Here is a 20,262-nt window from a genome sequence, read left to right on the forward strand (position 1 = left end):
GAACTTTTCACCAGGGTACATTCTAGCAAGAAACACTACACACCTGATTAGTAGATTAAATCAGTAAGCCAAGAGCTTACTTGCAGTTCATTTGTAAAATTTCAAAGAAATGTAAAGGTAGTATAAGGACTACTAGACAGAGATGCACTTCGTCCCTGGCATAGATAACATGTGAAAAACCAAATCATATATAAAGATGAGATGAACATTATAACTGTGTCACTGATTTATTACTTGTTTGTTCTTTTCGATTACTTATGCTGACATATGAAAAGTCAAAAAGTTAATGAATATTGAATTTTCATGATCGCATTGTAATCGAAACAGACTTTCAACGTATTAGGTCGTGTTACGTACATGTAGTACGTGTTGAAGAGATGTTAAGTACAGAACAAAAATGGCCAGCCGGACACCAGTGGGATCCGAACCCACAACCTTTCAAACAGAACAAAGATGGCCTAGGCCACCATAGCTCAACTGATAGAGCAAGCGACATGAAATCGGGAGGTTGTGGGTTTGGATCCCACTGGTGTCCGGCTGGCCATTTTTGTTCTGTACTTAACATCTCTTCAACACGTACTACATGTACGTTACACGACGTAATACGTTGAAAGTTTGTTTCGATTAAGTCAAAAAGTTAATGACAAAAAGGGGCTGACTGTAAGCAATTACAAAAGTGCTCATGACTGATAGTCAAGAGCAAAGGAACTTGATAAAAGTTGTTTTTTTGTTTCTAACAATCATGAAATTCGTTAGCAAAAAGTTGCTACTGTTCATTGTTTCATGAAATTTATTAGTGGAAAGTTGCTGTGGGCTGTCTGGAAGGAATACATCAACCTGACCTTGACAGACCAGAAAGTGACAAATGTGAATTGAATACAGAATATAGGGTCTATGTACGCCAGTCCTGTAAAGCAGCATTTTCCGACCCTGTAAGTTTTAGGCCACCCTAGAAACATTTACATGAACCCAGGGGAACCCTTGCTGTATGGCACATAAATTTAACTTAGAGAAAAATATAAAATAGTACAATATGTGAGCCAAACTGCAATTTGTATATTTTCAATGAAATTTTTAAAAAATATATAATGTCCTTTACACAAAGGCATTCACTTTAATTTTGTAACTTACAAAAACTGTTATCAATTAAAGCGGAATTTTTAGGAAGCATTTCAAATAAATAGATTCACATTATATTGCCTCTGCAAATTTGAAAGGTAAGCAGTTCTTCAAATACATAATTCTGTTGAGACAGACAGACAGACAGACAGACAGACAGACAGACAGACAGACAGACAGACAGACAGACAGACAGACAGACAGACAGACAGACAGACAGACAGACAGACAGACAGACAGACAGACAGACAGACACACGAAAACGCTTCTTCACAGAAATAATATGTGGAGAATTGGAGTAATACGTTTAAAGCTTTCCGTGACACTGCAGGAAATTGTTTCTTCACAATTAACCAAAATACATCACAAGACTGTTGATTAATTTTTACTTCAAATGTTCGATCACATTTCAGTTCAGTCAACTGTTGTTCTTCTTGCCGACTGAATAAATAATTTAAGTTGCTCAGGTGCTCTATGAAGGGGTTCCTGATCCAGTCGTACATATCAAATGATCTGAACCTGTCTAGTTGCTTCTCTGACAAAGATTTCCAATTGTCAGAAAAAACTGGTCTAACTGCACGATTTTATAGATGATGATGGTGATTATTGCTTAAAGGGGGCTAACATCTAGGTCGCCCCTGATGGCATGAGATGAAACGAAATAAAATGACAGATTAAATGTAAAATTTACCCACTGACAACGATTTTTTAAAAAGGATGATAATGATGAGAAAAATGACCATGAATTTAAAATAATCAGTGGATCTCACTATAAAATTTTCCTAAAGAATGATTAAAAATAGAGTAAAACGTAATAAAATTGAACAAGGCACAGATTTAGAAGTAAAATAATGTATTTTATCAACTTAAAAGCTAAGAACATATTTAAAATACATAGATACATAAAAACATAGTCAACAGAACAAAAGCATAGTTTACAAACAAATTAAAACAAATGAAAATAAAAAATCTTTTAAACCCAATAAAACAGGCCAATCATCATCTTAATTTCCCGTTTCCAGCTTACCGGGTCGGGTTGTGAATCAAGGACCTCCATCGATGCCTGTCTCTCTACGGCTCTTCTCCTTTTTTAAGTACATCTTCTGGTTTTCCTCCCCTCTTCTCTATGCACTCCCACACTGAATCTGTCCATCTCTTTCGGTGTGTTCCTGTTAACTTCTCAGAAAAAACTTTTTTTGGCACACTCTCTTCTCCTATTCTCATCATATGCCCACATCACTTTAGCTTCCTTGTTTCTATCCTCTCTTGAAGTTTCAAGATTCCTGTCCTTTACCTTATCTCTTCATTTCTATCCTTTCTGGTCTTGCCCTCGATACCTCTTAGGAATTTCATCTCTGCTGCCTGTATTCTACTCTCCTCCCGTTTTGTTGCAGTCCACGAACCAGCTGCGTAAGTTAGTATGGGTTCATAATAGGTTGAATATAATACTTTCTTACATTTCTTCGGGACATCTTGGTTCCACAAAATACCCCTTAGACTCTGGTAGAAGCTGTTTGCTTGTTGTATTCTTTTCCCAATTTCCTCGGTTATCTTTCCATCTTCTGTGATCACACTTCCCAAGTACTAGAAACTTTTAACCACTTCCAGAATTTTACCTTCAGTTTTATCCTTCCTCTTCCTTTCTTTCTTCCCCTTGCCATCACTAATGTTTTTCTTTTCTCTGTGCTTACTTTCATCCCAAATTTTTCTATCTCTTGATTCCATATATCTACTTGTTATTGCACTTCTGTTTCATCCTCACCCCATATCACTATATCATCTGCAAACAACATGGCTTTTGTTGCCTCTCTTCCCAGATCAGTTTCAACTTTAAACCATTTTATTTTTCCTATACTAATCTTCACAATACTAACACAATTTTTGTACACAGCTTTTATCATTTGCACTTCCACTCTGTTAACTTGTTTTTTCCTTAATGTGCCCCATACCAACTGTCTGGGCACACTGTCATAAGCTTTCTCTATGTTAATAAATATCATCACCCTGATATGTCTTAATGTAAAGATCAGGTCAAACGTTGATCTGTCTTTCCTAAAACCATACTGTTCTTCTTCCATTTCTCCTTCTAGCTTCCTCCTCAGTCTTCCTTCCAATACTCTCTCAAATATCTTAGCTACATGGGCAAATAAGGGTGATCTCTCTGTAGTTATTACATTCCTTTTTATTGCCTTTTTAAAATATTGGGATAATTAAACCCTTTCCCCACTCTTCTGGGATCTCTTTCTTCCTCCAGGTTATTCTAAATAATCTATACAGCCACTGTAGCCCTATTGGTCCTGCTGCTTTTATCATTTCCATAGTTACTTCATCCACTCCTGCTGCTTTACTGCTCTTCATCTTTTGTATTGCTTCCTCTATTTCTAACATCAGTAGCTCTTTTTTTTTGTTCTTCTTCTTTCCCCATTGCTTCTTCTTGCTCCTTCTCATCTACCAGTTCACTGTATTTAAAATTTAGCAATTCTGAGAAGTATTCTTCCCATCTTTTTAGTATGTCATCTCTTTGCATCAATTTCTGCCCTGTTTCAGTTTTTACAAATTTTGTATCTTCCATATTTCTTAAACTATTCTATACCAAACTATACAAAACCTTTTTACTTCCCCTTATATCCTCTTGTAAAGTTTCTGTGAAACTATCCCAGCTCTTCCATTTCTCTTCTTTTACTATTTTCTTACATACCTTTTTGGCTCCTTTATATTTCTGCCAATTCTCTGTACTATTGCTGCCTATTGACTTCCTCCAAGTCATTTGTTTCTTTTTAACTGCTTCCTTTACCCTGCTGTTCCACCAAGGAGTCTCCTTTCCCTTTTTCCTCCCTGACAGTCTTCCACAGGTGTTTACTGCACACTTTACAAAACCATTTCTGAAACATGTCCAGTCCTCTTCCACTCTGTTCACGTCATCTTTAGGAATTTCTTTTTTCAGATTCTCTCGAAACTTTTCCCTTATTTCTTGCTCTTTCAACTTCCATTCCTTTATTTTTCTTTCCCTTCTTTCTATTAACTTTGTTATTTTGCCAAGTCTTAGTTTGGCTACCATCACTTTATGGTCTCCTTCGAAATCTGCTCTCGGCATTGCTGTCACATCTTCCAGTTGTCTATGTTTCTCCTTCTCCACCAGAATAAGATCAATCATTATCTTTCTATCTTCCCAACCATATCTAGTTATTTTTTGTGAGTTCTTTTTTCTAACCCATATATTGCCAACAATTAATCCATTCCTTCTACAGAAATCTATTACAAAATCTCCTTCTTCATCTTGGTTTCCATAACTATAGGGGCCAATTATCTCTTATTTTCCCTGTCTGTCTGTTCCAACATGTGCATTCATGTCAACCATTATTATAACCTCTCTGTCTTCAATACAACTTTCCAGTTCTTCTAGAAACTCTTCTAAACATTCATCTGCATTCCCCCGATTGAGGTGCATAAACCTGTATAAAATCCTTGATTCCACTCTCAAGTCCAAGTCTGACTTTAATTATCCTGTCACTGATCTGGTCAATTTTGTCCATATATTGCGCTAGGTTTTCTCTCAATATAACACCAATACCATTTGTTGCCATTTTTCCTCCACTTCCATATATTCTATACCCTTTCTTCAATTCTTTTTGACCTTTCCCCTTCCATTTTGTCTCACTCATTCCCATCATTGCTATGTCTTTCTTCTCCATATACTCTATCAGTTCTTCTACCTAGCCATTCAAAGTCATGACACTGATGATACCAAATATGGTGATGTCTGGTAGCCCACTTCTCACAGTTCCCCCAGAGCACCGGGAATTGCGCGTCACTGCAGGGGGACACCCTAGCATTTCCCGAGGCCTTGATTCAATCGGACTCATTTTATAGGCTGTTTGTATAATGGGTTCACCATAGGCCAATATCCCCCATAAAACAGATAACTAGGTATAATGACTGCTAGTCATCTCGCAGATTGAGCGAGATGGTACTCGTAAGTTTTATCACAAGTCCATCTCATGTTTATGCTAATGGAGCTTCGTTGTTGTAAATGAGGTTTGGATTTGTTGTATGGAATGCAGGTATGGACATGTCTGAGAGAAAATATTGTACAGGTAAACCCCGTTATACGCAGATTCGTTATCCGCGATTTCGCATATATGCGATTTTGGTTTTAAGTCTAGTGCTGCCATCTGTTAACAGTATGTGGAAGCTGTAATTCGGATACAAACACGCGTGCTGAACTCTGTAACATACACTAGTTCGCGCGCCAAGATTAAACGGGGCAAGCACATCTTCTGTTGTGTTAGTCGAGACGTGAATCGTCAGTTCAGTTCATTAGAGCTGTGAAATTGCACAGGTTTCGTATTTAAAACACCGGATAGAAGGAAAGAAAGTGTGCCTGTCGAAGGAAAGTATCGTATAACAAAGTCGTATTCATTAGAAACAAAGTTAGAAGTTTAGGATCGCTATGAGAAAGGTGAGCGTGTTTTTGACATTCAGCGTGCTTTGGAACTTAGTGAATCCACTGTGAGAACTATTCGTGACAATCCAGAATCAATTCAAAAAACTGTTCAATCTTATACTAACTGACTAGAGTGAACAAATGTAACTCGGAAGCGATGGAAAGAATGGACTGGATTGAGCATCACAACCAACAAGACATGCCTCTCTCTGGAGCTGCTATTCAAGCTAAAACCAAGAGCTTGTACGCAGACTAGTTTATTATTGTGTGTTTCAATCTTAAATTTTTAAGTGCATAAAGTATGCATTAAAATGAGTTTCAGAAACATGATAATGGTTACTTTTTGTAAAATTACTAAGAATCTCTGCTACTTTAAACTTACAGTAATATGTGAGTAAATGGAAACCTAACCCTATATATATAAAATAAGAGTTTTGTCTGTACATTGCTCAGAATTTGAAAATAATGGTATTTCTGTATCGGTCATGTCCATAGTAACAAGAAAATGCACTTTTTACTTTTCCGTAATTTCTGTCTGTCTGTCTGTCTGTCTGTCTGTCTGTCTGTCTGTCTGTATGTATGTACACGCATCACGAGAAAGCGGTTGAAGAGAATTTAATGAAAATCGGTATGTGAAGTCGGGGGATGAGCCTCTACAATCTAGGCTATAGATCATTTTACTCACACTGAGTGAAATGGTAGTTTAGGGGAAGGCCTAAAATTGAAGTCTCAACTATTTATGTTATTAGTGGTCTAATGAAAATCGGTATGTGAAGTCAGGAGATGAGCCTCTACAATCTAGGCTATAAATAATTTTACTCACGCTGAGTGAAATGGTAGTTTAGGGGAAGGCCTAAAATTGAATTCTCAACTATTTATATTATTAGTGGTCGTATTTTAAAGAAAATGGGTATGCAAAGTTGGGGAATAAGTTGCTACAATCTAGGCTATCAATAATTGTATTCACGCTGAGAAAAATGGTACTTTAGGGGGCCTATAATTTAATTCTCAAATATTGTTGTTATTGGTAGTCCTATCTTGATCTTCACATTTAGTTTTCTTTCGACTCTGTGATTTTTGTAAAATATTTTATACCGTAAACTGTAGTTTCTTATTCTACAACTTACGTAGTGATTTTCATTAAATACTGTTTACCCATTTTCTAGTTACTCGGCGCTGATATGGACTTAGTAACAAAAATCCAAATTCATGAATATGTTTGTGATCATAGCCAGTATGGTAACAATGTATAAGACATGAATAATAGGAAATTTAATACTATATAACCTTATTTATGTAGCAGTCATCGATTACACCTCTAATAAGAAATATTTGAGAATTACATTTTAGGCCTTCCCCTAAACTACCATTTCACTCAGCGTGAATAAAATAATTTACAGCCTAGACTATAGCGACTTATTTCCTGACTTTGCATACCGATTTTCATCAAAATAGGACTACCAATAACAACAATATTTGAGAATTAAATTATAGGCCCCCTAAAGTACCATTTTTCTCAGCGTGAATACAATTATTGATAGCCTAGATTGTAGCAACTTATTCCCCAACTTTGCATACCCATTTTCTTTAAAATACGATCACTAATAATATAAATAGTTGAGAATTCAATTTTAGGCCTTCCCCTAAACTACCATTTCACTCAGCGTGAGTAAAATTATTTATAGCCTAGATTGTAGAGGCTCATCCCCTGACTTCACATACCGATTTTCATTAGACCACTAATAACATAAATAGTTGAGACTTCAATTTTAGGCCTTCCCCTAAACTACCATTTCACTCAGCATGAGTAAAATGATCTATAGCCTAGATTGTAGAGGCTCATCCCCCGACTTCACATACCGATTTTCATTAAATTCTCTTCAACCGTTTTCTCGTGATGCGTGTACATACATACATACATACAGACAGACAGACAGACAGACAGACAGACAGACAGACAGACAGACAGACAGACAGACAGACAGACAGACAGACAGACAGACAGACAGAAATTACGGAAAAGTAAAAAGTGCATTTTCTTGTTACTATGGACATGACCGATACAGAAATACCATTATTTTCAAATTCTGAGCAATGTACAGACAAAACTCTTATTTTATATATATAGATTACATAGCTTTTGAGTATTTGTTTGATAGGATTGGTAGGTAATAGAACGTTCCACTGCAAGGAATGAAGCATAACCTTAAAATAGCAGCTTCGCTTTGCACTCCACCGGTTGGCAGTGATACACAGTATCATTGTGTTTCTCTAGTGCAGTTCTGCTCGGACACTCCAAGTATCTGTTAAAATCTTGGCTTATATCACCAGTAAACCAAGATGATGCTGGTGATGATTATTGTTTTAAGAGGAAGTAGGCTACAACTAGGCAACCATCATCTATAATAACACTAATCCGATAGAAAAATGGAAAGGATCCGACATTTTGAAAAATGAAGGTATTGGCTAAAGGAAGAGAAGGGCCACGAAGGGCATGAAAATGAAAGACTCTCTCGGCCTCGCAACCTAATATTGTCAGGGTCAGAAAAGAACAAGAGTTGAACAAGGGAGGTCAGAAGGGTAGATGAAAATGAGCCTGGCAATGGCAGGAATCATCTCAGTGCCCCATGTTCCCCAACACACGCTCCCAAGTTGAGAGCCCTGGGACCCCTTTTAGTCGCCTCTTACGACAGGCAAGGGATACCGTGGCTGTTATTCTACTGCCCCCACCAACAGGGGTAGTAAACAAAGATTTTGCTAGTCTATCTCAACAGAGATTTTTAAGAGCACATGAAATAAAAAAGTAAAAGGAACAAGGAGAGTTATAGTGTGCAGAAGGCTGCGAATAGTTGATGCTTTAACTCAATCACTTTTCGCAAAGAAATTTTCTTCTCTCACATTATTTTCACTTCTTTTATCCATTTTCATATGTATTGAAGTCACAATAACGAAAATATCAAGTCAGCCTTTTGAACATGTGGATTAATAGTCGGTTGTAGTCAAGCATTAGCCTACTGCTAGGAACAAACCCAACGATTCTAACCTCCATTTGTATCAGCTGACTAATGAACTAATATTATTAGTGAAGGTATTTTATTAGTCATGTGTAAATCTTTATGAAACAGAATTTGGTTAACTAATAATTATTTTTATGAGTTCTAATATTATTAGTTAGTTTTATGAAACAGGGCCCAGAGGGGAAATATTACGCCATTTATAAAAAGCCTGTACTTGGCATATTTTAACATGAAGTTAGGTGATCAGGACAAGTATTTCGCACCCCATATTGTGTGTAAAACATGTGTAGAAAACCTGTGGCAATGGTACAATGGGTTGCTGCCATCAATGCCATTTGGATTCCCAATGGCTAGGCGGGAACAAAGAAATAATTTTGACGAATGTTATTTTTGTGTATGTAAGGTGTCCGAGTTCAATACGAAAAACAAAAAGCACATTCCATCTGCCATAACTCCCGTACCACATGGACCCAATATTCCTGTCCCAAACCACCAATATAGTTACCAGAGAGTGTCTTCGTCATCTTCAAGTGCGAAGGATGGTCATGATCATACCTTTGTATCAGATGTTGAGGATAGAACTCCAAGTCTTTATAATCAGTGTGACTTAAACGATTTGGTGTGTGACCTTGGCTTCACTAAAGAAAAGAGTGAACTTTTAGGATCAAGATTAAAAGAGAAATTTTTTACTTCCTGGGAAAAAATCATATTGTTACAGAAATCGGGAGGAAAAATTCCAGCAGTTTTTCGTTCACGAAGATGAACTCGTGTTTTGCTGTGATATCCCTGGTTTGATTCATCATCCTGGATGTATTTACCAAGCAAAGGACTGGTGTCTATTTATTGATACCAGTAAAAGAAGTCTCAAAGGTGTTCTTCTGCACAATGGAAATAAACTAGCTTCAGTGCCAGTCACCCATTCAACATCTCTTGTGAAAACTATCACAATTTATCTGTGGTGTTGCAGAAACTGAACTACAGTGAACACAGATGGTTACTGTGTTGTGATTTAAAAGTATGCGGTATCATATTAGGGCAGCAAGAAGGATGTACAAAGTTCCCGTGTTTTCTGTGTGAGTGGGACTCTCAGGACAGAGATCGTCACAGGTTAGTGTCTGAGTGGCCCAAGAGGAAACAGTTTGTGTCTGGAGAAGAGAACATTGTAAATCGTCCATTAATTGATCCTCGAAGTGTGTTATTGCCCACTTTACATATTAAATTGGGAATTATGAAGCAGTACGTGAAGAGTTTGGATAGAGGCAGTCCCTGCTTTCGGTACCTCTGTCAGAAATTTCCAGGACTGCCAAAATGCCAAAATTAAGGAAGGTGTTTTTGACGGCCCCCAAATTTGGAAGCTTATAAAGGATCCGACATTCAGTATGACGAACAAAACACAGCTTCAGGAATGGGAATCATTTAAGGATGTTTGTAGCAAATTCCTGGGTAATGTTAAAGAGGTCCACTACCAACAGATTGTGGAAACCATGTTGTACAACTTCCAGAAATCAGGTTGTGGCATCAGCTTAAAATTACATTTCCTGTCATCTGGATTATTTTCCTGCAAATTTAAGAGCATTCAGCAAGGAACATGGCGAGCGGTTCCATCAGGATCTAAAAGAAATAGAACGAAGGTATCAGGGATGGGACGTCTGCATGATGTCAGATTACTGTTGGTGTCTAGTGCGAGATAACGCTACTGAGGAACAAAAACGCAAATCAACACAGCGTTCATTCACATCAAAGTCCAGTAAACAATGTGTTCTTGTAGTGAGATTCATACATTCTAGCAATAAACATGGTAATTTTTTGTATATTTGTTGCAATTTGAACATGTCCCATTAAAATTACATATATTCTCTATTATGGTGTCTTCTATCGAAATTACATGTCAAATTTGGATTTAAAATAGCAAAAATACTGAACGTGATAGGCAATAACGGTTTACATATTTGAAATCAGCACACCTAAATTAGGGTAAATCATCTCTTCAACCTTTTGTCGGAGAGAATTTTTTTTTCCTCCCTTCCCCCCCTCCCCGCAGGCCAGTGTTATCATACGCATTTACAAGCAAGTTCCAGGCACTTGTCTAGTTTTCTTCTGAAATGGTAAAACCTTGATGACTCTGCATGCCTCACCCTCCAGAAGACCAATCAGATATTGATATTTTTTAATATTTGTCAGTTGCGTTATCATTATGAATGGTTGACTCGAAACTGTTTTTGAAAAGCAACCATTCTGTGAATTCGCCATTGAATTCCAGTAATTTAATTTCTGGTAATTTTTGTATTCTTCTGTTATGATTTTGTGGAACTTCCTGTTGCTGAATGGTGTCATTTACAACCGGGTTCATTTGAGCTAGCAAATTATTCTGAACATTCCCTGCTTCATCTATGATTGTTTGCAACTGTATAACTGCACTGAAATAAATAGATTCAAATAGCTCTTGGTCTTCCTGAACTGCTGTTCACCACTTTCATCAGTGATCTCCATTTCCTCTTTTTCAATTTGTATTTCTTCAAAAGAATTTCATAGATATTCAAATTTTTTAAATTCTAACCTTTGCCTCTGATTTTGACATGTCAGCTGTAATTGACATTTTTATTCTTGTTAGTGTATCTTTTACTTGACTACGCAATTGCATCAATTTAGTTATTTGCGACGTAATTGAGGTTTATGTACAAATTAAAAGGGATTATGTTAAGGTTATGAATAGGGCCTGGATGTTTATGACATGTCATATTTTTTTTCTTTAAATTATTACCAAGGAAAATAATACAAGTTAAGCATGTTTTTTTCTACAGTGACTAAAATTGTGAGTTTTTTACGGGTCATATAAAGTCACATTTTGGCTTTTTTAATGTTTTTGTCATTTTCCAGTAATTCTTCATATCATGGTCATATTTTCCCACAAATTTTTGTATCTTTTATCATGTTTTTATCTTTTTTTCTCCATTTTCGCATACCTGCTTACAGTCGTCTCGAAGACGGATTTTTCACAACTCCTAATTGTTGTCTGTAATTTCTCACAACTATCTTTCTTAGAAATATATATTTATGTGAATTAGGAGGGCAAGTTGTATAGAAAGCGATAGATGCAAAGAAAGCATAAGGACAGTTGAATATGGCTATTGTCAGGTTTTGTGCCAAGGTCAACCGCTTCTGTAAATAACTTTAGCAGGTCTGCACGGGTGTGCTAAAGGAGAAGGGGGTAATAGAAAGGTACAGTGGGCTCAGTTATGGGACAGATTTCGCTGTATGCATGTTTGATCGCGAATACTCTCAGTTCATTATGCCAAAAACTAACGGTTCGATAAGTGAAAAATTACGAGTATTTGTGCGGGAGTTTGGAGATAATCATTTCAGTACAGATGTCACTATTCTGTTCTGTAAGCTGTGCAAAACTAAAATAGAAGCTTAAAAGCAGTTTAATATTGAACAACACTGCAGTACAGCAAAACATAAGAACAATTTGGCTCAAAATGTTACATCACAGAACCGTCAATAGCTCCTGTTCCAGAGAATTTTGTCACCGTCTATGACAAGCAAAACTTCAGATTTTAACAAGGATTTATGTACGATGATGATGTCTGCTGATATACCACTGGAGAAAGTTAATAATCAGCACTTCAGCAATTTCTTTGAAGAAATACACTAATCAGCACATTCCAAATGCAACAACACTTCGCAAGAACTATGCGACTACCTGTTATGAAGATGTTTTAAATAGAATATGATCCTGCATCACTGATAACAAGATCTGGGTTTCTATGGATGAAACCACCGAAGCTGAAGGCAGATACGTGGCAAACGTTGTTGTTCGTGTTCTACGGGGAGACCGAGCAGGAAATAAATTTCTCATTCCTGTGAAGCACTGTGCAAAATTAAAATAGAAGCTAAAAAGCGGTTTAATGTTGAATAACACTACAGTACAGCAAAACAAATGGTGTAACCTTCGATAATGTAATGAATCTGTTGAGGCCTGAAGGAATGAAGAGAGAAAATGTTCTACTTCTAGTCACTGATGCAGCTCCCTATATGGTGAAAGCTGGTAAAGGTCTGCAGCTTCTCTACCCTAAAATGATACATGTAACATGCATTGCACATGCACTAAATAGAGTTGCAGAAGAAATTCGTAGAAATTTTCCTGATGTGGATAAGTTAATTTCAGTAATGAAAAAAATCTTCAACAAAGCTCCACTAAGAGTGCAGAAATTCAAGGAAATGGTTTCTTCAGAGCCACTACCTCCCCAACCCATCCTCACACATTGGGGAACGTGGCTTAACGCCACAGACTACTACTGTACCAATTACAATGCTATCGAAGATGATGTAAATGCATTGAACGGAGGCGAAGCTTTCTCCATCAAAACTGCCAAGATGCTGTTTTCAAGTACTACACTGACCGGAGATCCTACTCACTTATATCAAGTCAAATTTCAACATTATATCAACAACAATCAAACAATTAGGAGAAACTGGTGTTCAACTTTGTGATGCTCTTCAACTGGTGAAAAGTGTTGAAAAAGAGTGCGTGGTGAAGTTGATGAATGTGTAAATGTAAAACTGTAGTGTGTGCTGGGTCGGAATGAAGGGTACTTTACTCTCTCCAAGATAAGTGACATTCTGAGTGGTAAGCTGGCAATATTCCATGAAGGTGAGCCTCAATTGAACTCTAATGATTTGACTTATTTCAAATATACCCCAATAACATCCTGCGATGTTGAATGGTCTTTTTCCCGTTACATGTCAATGTTGCGTGAAAATAGAAGATCGTTCCTATTTGAAAACTTTAAAATGCATGTCATTTGCTACTGTAATTCTTTCTGATTGCCCATCAAAATGTGACATTTATTTCATTCTGTGCAGAGTTGAGAGTTACCTCTAGATTGAGTAATTAAATAAATTCCAAAAGTAATAATAATTAATGTTATTACTGCACCATCCCGAGGGAGTTTCTTTCTTGCACCATATTGGGCGAACTATCAATTGCTCCGGCTATTTTCCCCTCAACCATCCATCACTTCTACAGATCATTAAATGGATGAATGCATATGATAAAAATGATGCTAAGTGTCGGTAGCTATGCTCGCTTCTAATATTCTTTGTATAAACAGTTACCGCATCATAGAATTTAAGCGATGTCGTAACCTTCATTTTTCCTATCACATTTATTGATATGATAATCCTTAAATTGCCACACGACACCTCTCAGGGATAATTAAATTGCATATGCGAACCGTACTATTTTTACGTGAGATCAACTGAGACACCACATTTCCTTTTTAATAAATTACCATCGATACCATTCGTCCTCCAGAATCAATATCAAGTTTTCCAAGTCCAATCATTCGAAGAAAAGAAAAAAAATTTTTTTTAAATGAACTAATTCAAAATTATTTATATCCTAGTGATATTAGCCTATCTCCTAAAATAATAACATCTAAATTAGAGAATCTATAATTTATTTCATGATTCCAGAATCATAAAAGAAAATCTGATAATATTTATCAACATCAATTATCTTCCTCCTCTCTAAAAAAATAAATTAAATTTAATCTATCTTCGATCTGATTCAACTATTCCTCTTGCATCAATTATGCGCATCACAAAAATAAAGGATAAATTCTCTTAATTACATAAATCGAAAGCTCATATTCTATCTATTTAAAACGTAGTATAACATTTTTGGGTTAAAAATAAATCTAAGTCCCTAAGCCTAAGTAATCTTCATAATAAATATGCATAAACTGAGTCCATCAGTTTTTGTTTCTTTCTTTTTTTTAAAAAATGCTTATTTTCACCATTATCAAATTGATATTCTGTCATCAGCACGCATTTCTTCCGCTGTTATAACGTTAGCAATCACAAGTAAGTTCCAAATATATATCAGCTCAAAATGGCTATTTCAAATATATATAGTTCATTAAATGAGAAATATTGGTCACCTTGACCATGTCATTTGGTTAAAATATTCAAATAACATCTTAAAATTAAATGTAGGTATCGTGTAAAGAATAATTATAATCGTAGTTCAAATAGAAATTATACCTAACATGATTTATGGTTTCACCAATATCCAATCAAATATCAAAAATTCCGTAGGAATGCATTTGGTAACCTATTTTATTTAATTGTGGTAGAGATTTAAATTATGAAATTCTTCTACGAATTAAATACATTCTCGACACCAAAGTTTCAAATAATATTCAATACAACGTTGATATATTCTCTATGAAGACAACAAGTTTCCCTTCTTTTATTTCTTATTTGGATATTTAATCTGAAGACAGTTTACGGTAACCCATATACGAAATCTACGATATATTTCATTGTATTCGTGTACCACTAACCCAATATATCTCGCATTACCATATTAATATCTTGCCGCATAAGTCAAACATCACCATTGGCCAATAATATGCCGTATTTACCGCCAAAATTATCCATAAGCATATCTATCTCTCCATTAATCAATATTAATTACCATAATATATCATTATTCATTCCCACAAACATATCTCATCGAATAATTATTCGTAAATCCACATCAACATGCCACTCAAATCATAACTTCCCTACGTAAACATTTATCATTTCCAACACGGCGGCAAATCATCTTAACATCTCATTAATGTACTGCAACGGTACACTTTTGGGTTAGATTTCATATATAATACAGGGTGTTTACAAATGAATATCACAGTTTTAACACCTTATAATATTGAATACATTAAACTTACAGTTATGAATTAAATGTCAAATGAAAGAGCAACTCAAACAGTTTTATTACGAACTTTACAAATGTTCAATGTGACTACCATTTGTTACACGGCATACATCAAGTCTATAGTAGAGTTCTTCCCAAATGTTATTAAGTGTGTCTTCAGGAAGGTCAGCTGGTAGCGGAGGCACGTACACACGATCCTTGATGAAGCCCCAAAGGAAAAAATCGCATGGCGTTAGGTGGGGAGAACGTGGAGGCCATGCCAAGCAAGTCCTGTCATTGGGGCCCTTGCGGCCTATCCAGCGCTCGGGTACAGTGACGTTCAACCAATCGCGTACGTCGTTATGCCAGTGAGGTGGCGCACCATCTTGATGGAAAATGAAGTTCTCTGGCTCATTTTCTTCCAACTGAGGGAAGAGCCATTGCTCTAGTGTATCGAGGTAAGAAGTACCAGTTACAGTACGTTCACCATAAAAGAAAGGCCCATAAACCTTTCGCCGGGATACGGCACAAAAAACATTCACTTTAGGGGAATCTCGTTGCATTTGTACCAACTCGTGAGGATATTCTGAGCCCCAGATGCGCACATTTTGAGTGTTTACATGTCCACTAAGGTGAAAGACCGATTCATCACTGAAAACAACACTATTCATAAACTCATAATCATGTAACAACATGTCGTTTGCGAAGTTGGCACGTAATCTGTGGTCTGCCGGCTTTAGAGCCTGTAATAACTGTAAACGGTAAGGACGTAGCTGTAAGCGTTTTCTTAAAACTTTCCAAACGGTCGACGGAGGAAGTTGTAATTCACGACTAGCCTTCCGGACTGATTTCCTTGGGCTACGAGTGAATGACTCTCTCACTCGCTCAACAGTCTCTTCACTTAATCTTGGTCGTCCCTTGCTCTTCCCTTTACAAAGGCAACCGGTGTCTTCAAACGTATGATACCATCTGCGAATGTTATTATCACTTGGAGGATCACAACCGAACTTAATGCGGAACGCACGCTGCACAGTAACTACAGATTCTGTCTTTGCAAACTGCAAAACACAAAAAGCTTTCTGTTCACTAGTTGCCATCTTTGCTACTACCGCTGTCTAGCGGACTGCGGCGAAACCATTGCACGTACATACGCACTGGTGCCAACAAACAAAACTGTTTGAGTTGCTCTTTCATTTGACATATAATGTATAACTGTAAGTTTAACGTATTCAATATTATAATTGATGGTTATGAATTTCATGTTTTTGGTCCGTATTGAACTGATAATAATATATAAGTAATAATAATAACAACGTAAACGTTTCCACCTTTTCAATACTACAATATATTAACAAAATTACAAATTACACGGTACTAGTTTCAACCCATCTAGGGGTCATCATCAGCCGTATTGCTCCAATACGTTTACGTTGTTATTATTATTACTTATATATCAATATTATAAGGCGTTAAAACTCCGATATTCATTTGTAAACACCCTGTACATTTAAGCCCCATTCACAATGCAAACGTAACGTAACGTAAACTTAAAATTAACGTTAACTTAGAAGTTAGCGGCCATCTTATCTAATGGATCCATTCACAATGCGCCGACGTAAACTTAACTGCGAGTCCGTAAAATTAAGGGATTGCAAACTCCAAGCTCTTGCGGTTAATTTTACGTTAACTTTAAGAACCAGCCAATCAGAGCAGAGGTAAACATTGTGTGTTGTGCATGATATAATGACTTCTTTCGACGAAATTCTCTTTCAAAATAGTCTTTGTGTATAGGCTATGTATGGTAGAAGGAAAAAGAATTACAAACACGCTGTACCGAAAAATAATAGGTGGAAATTAATATCCTGTAGTAATGAAATCTGACAATAAATGGCGGGGGACAAGCTCGCAGCACTGGCAAACGGACGAGAGACAATCCCTGTCATAAATAAAACAGTGTCCCTGTATATTTCTTAACATTATGATGGACTACTAGTTTACGAAAACGATATCATCCAAACAAATAGATCCAAACATCTTATCGGGTTGTGATAGTAGGGTCATAGATGTCAGTAAAGGAGACCTTACATTTCTTTTTATTACAAAAGGGGAAGCAAATCGTAAGAAAGGCAAACAGTTCAAGTTTCATCCACATGTCCAAAACGAACTGATGAGGGTCATTTCTTACAGTAGATTACCGAAATCGCCCTGAGATAACCTTCTTTGATTCAAGGGATGAACCCATTTTCTGCACCGTTGTTTAGATCGCTTTTTCAGGTACCGTAGGCCTACACAGCTCCCAGGAGCAAAGCAATAGATGTTTGAAGTAATAGGAATTCCGCTACAACGTTGTTTGATTCCATCGAGGTATTGAAATATAAAACTGCGAGATAGCCCAAAACCTGACTTCCGTACTAAATAACATGGCAGTGTTTTGATTGGCTGCTGTGTACTCTTTACGTTAATGTTACGTTCCTCCATTGTGAATACCACAAATTTTACGTTAATTTTACGGTTACGTTACGTCGTTAAGTTTACGGTTACGTTTGCATTGTGAATGGGGCCTTAAACACGTTAACCTTAAAATGAAACACATATATAAACTAAACAAGTTAATGTTTACTCACATGTCATCGCGTCGTAACAGCAATCAGATATTAGTTACTCGGAAATCAACTACCTTCTTTAAAAATATTAAATCTGGGATACGTCTCTTTGTATACGTTGCTTCAATTCTTTAATGGTTGAAAATCACACTCTAAATCTCTCCTTGTTCAATCATAAACATTCCTATATTATGACATTGATTGTAAACTCTGGAAGAAATACCTACTCCCATAATAATAAATCAACAAGGACAATCTCATTGCAAAGATGGCAACGACTTAGATTTTATCACGAAGAACTACGTAAAAACAACATACCAATGTTCACTACAAATATACGAATACTACATCTGCTGCACATTAATTTCAAGATAATAAAGTAATTCTTTGGAACTTAGCTTGCAATCGCTGACGTTAGATGACTGGGATTGGCTTCGATGTTGTCATCTTGGGACTGCGTAGATCGTCTCCAACATCCGTTACGTCACCATCAGGTTGTAGTTTTGGGACCCGGGATAGTAGAAACAGCTGAGCGGTCTACGTCGGAAAGTCGGCTCCACCTCCGATTTAGCCTCTCATGTTGTAGCCGTCAGTCATATGTGAAAGAAACATTTCCAAAATGGCAATTAATTTCACGTCCATACTCTTGAGAATGACAATCTAGTTTATATCTCTGATTCAGGTTATTAAGACAGTAATTCAATATTAACTCCTTGCGACAGTTTAACAGGTAAAAATGATCAAGTTAGCTTTCTAAAATGTTCTTTTGTCCAGCTAATCAACCTATAATGCGTTAAACTCGACTTGATTCATTTGTAACGGCCTTCGGTCTATACTCCGACTACTGTCCGGATATTTTTCAACTTGCTCTGATTTTCCATCACGATATTTATTCAGATATAGGTGTAATTCAAATATTTCTTCGCTATGCAGGTTCTTCAGCCCGTAATAACAGCAATATCTCCCTTCTTGTTTATGCGAGGATTTTTTTTTCTCGTGGATAAATTGACGTAGTTTTGCGTAACAGATTTTTTTTATTGTTCACCTACTTCTTCTTTTTTAACAATTTTAAAAACCTTCTATTATTTTTGTCACGGCCGCATGGATCCTTTATAACTTTCCATCTCACTCCGTGATCTAGGCATACTTATTTTGCCAAATAAACGCCGTCACGTGCATGGCCTCCTTGATTTTATACGTTCGTATTATATATATATTCTGAAATCACGGCCTATTTCACTTAATATATGCGTTCTTTTCAGATGTATGGCCCAATTACGTAATCTTCGTGATCTCATTACCGTGCATGGCAAACTTTTAATGTCGTATGACAACCTTTATTCCGATATAAGGACGATGAAAACGGTACATTACTTATTTTTTATTATTATTATTGAATGTGCTAGGTTTTAAGAATATATTTTCAATACAATTTTAATTTAAACAGCGGCACAATTTTGTAGATTACAAAAAAGTGACCAAAATATTTTAAAGACATATTTATTGACATATTTTAATACATTTTTAGGTCATAAATGCTTACATATTTCTAACAGTTTTAGGTCATAAACATCCGGGCCATAGTTATGTATAGATCCCGGATTTCCATGCAAATGCATGTTTTTAAATAAGCTAGCTACACTTCTCAAACTTTGCAAATATTCGTTTTACGGCTTAACAATCCCAAATAACCGTTTTTCTCCGTGCATGTTTGCATGTTTTGGCATTTTTCGGAGAAAATTCATGCATAATGCATATTTGGAAGATTTTGGATTTAATAGCGCATATTTGGACGTTTAATATTGCATAATATGACTTTTATTCTGACTTTGACGCATATATATTGTTAACTTGCATCATAGTGCATTTTCTGAATGTTAGTTTGCAGAATTTGGGACAATTTTTCATGTTGTAGGCTACAGTATGTCTATTACTGAGAGACGGAGAGAATGTATTCCTGGCATCCTATGTGACAACCATAGTAGCCTACATACGGTACAGGTCCTACAGTATAATGCAATTAACCAAACACTTTCTTATCTGTTGCTTGAGTAAACAATGACGTAAGTCGGTAGGCCCCACGTCGATCAGTTTTACAGTTGTACATTGCTATAAATTGAACTGTAAATTGTGCATTAATCATTGACGGCTCATTTTTCGTCTGTTAGATGAACAAAAGAAACCTTGTATCGCACTTCTGTGGCACCGCGTTACTGGGATAGTAGCTTACAAATTCTGGTTTTTCATTGAACCCTCTACCGTCGTTATCCTGGAATGTCCTACCCGGAACTCTCAATCGTCACACGCCTGTGTTATCGCAGCAAGCAATCGTTTCCACTTATTGAGGACATTCAAATGTGTCTGCAATCATCG

The 20,262-nt window shown here is 36.5% G+C and overlaps 1 protein-coding gene across 1 annotated transcript in view; it reads right to left on the minus strand.

Annotated features, from left to right (window-relative positions):
• The window catches only part of LOC136877493 (uncharacterized), a 293,695-nt gene that overhangs the window by 77,579 nt on the left and 195,854 nt on the right, over nt 1-20,262 (minus strand). The window lies entirely within an intron of this gene.

The sequence above is a fragment of the Anabrus simplex genome, chromosome 7 (genome assembly GCF_040414725.1).
Source record: "Anabrus simplex isolate iqAnaSimp1 chromosome 7, ASM4041472v1, whole genome shotgun sequence".
Taxonomy (NCBI): Eukaryota; Metazoa; Arthropoda; class Insecta; order Orthoptera; family Tettigoniidae; genus Anabrus; species Anabrus simplex.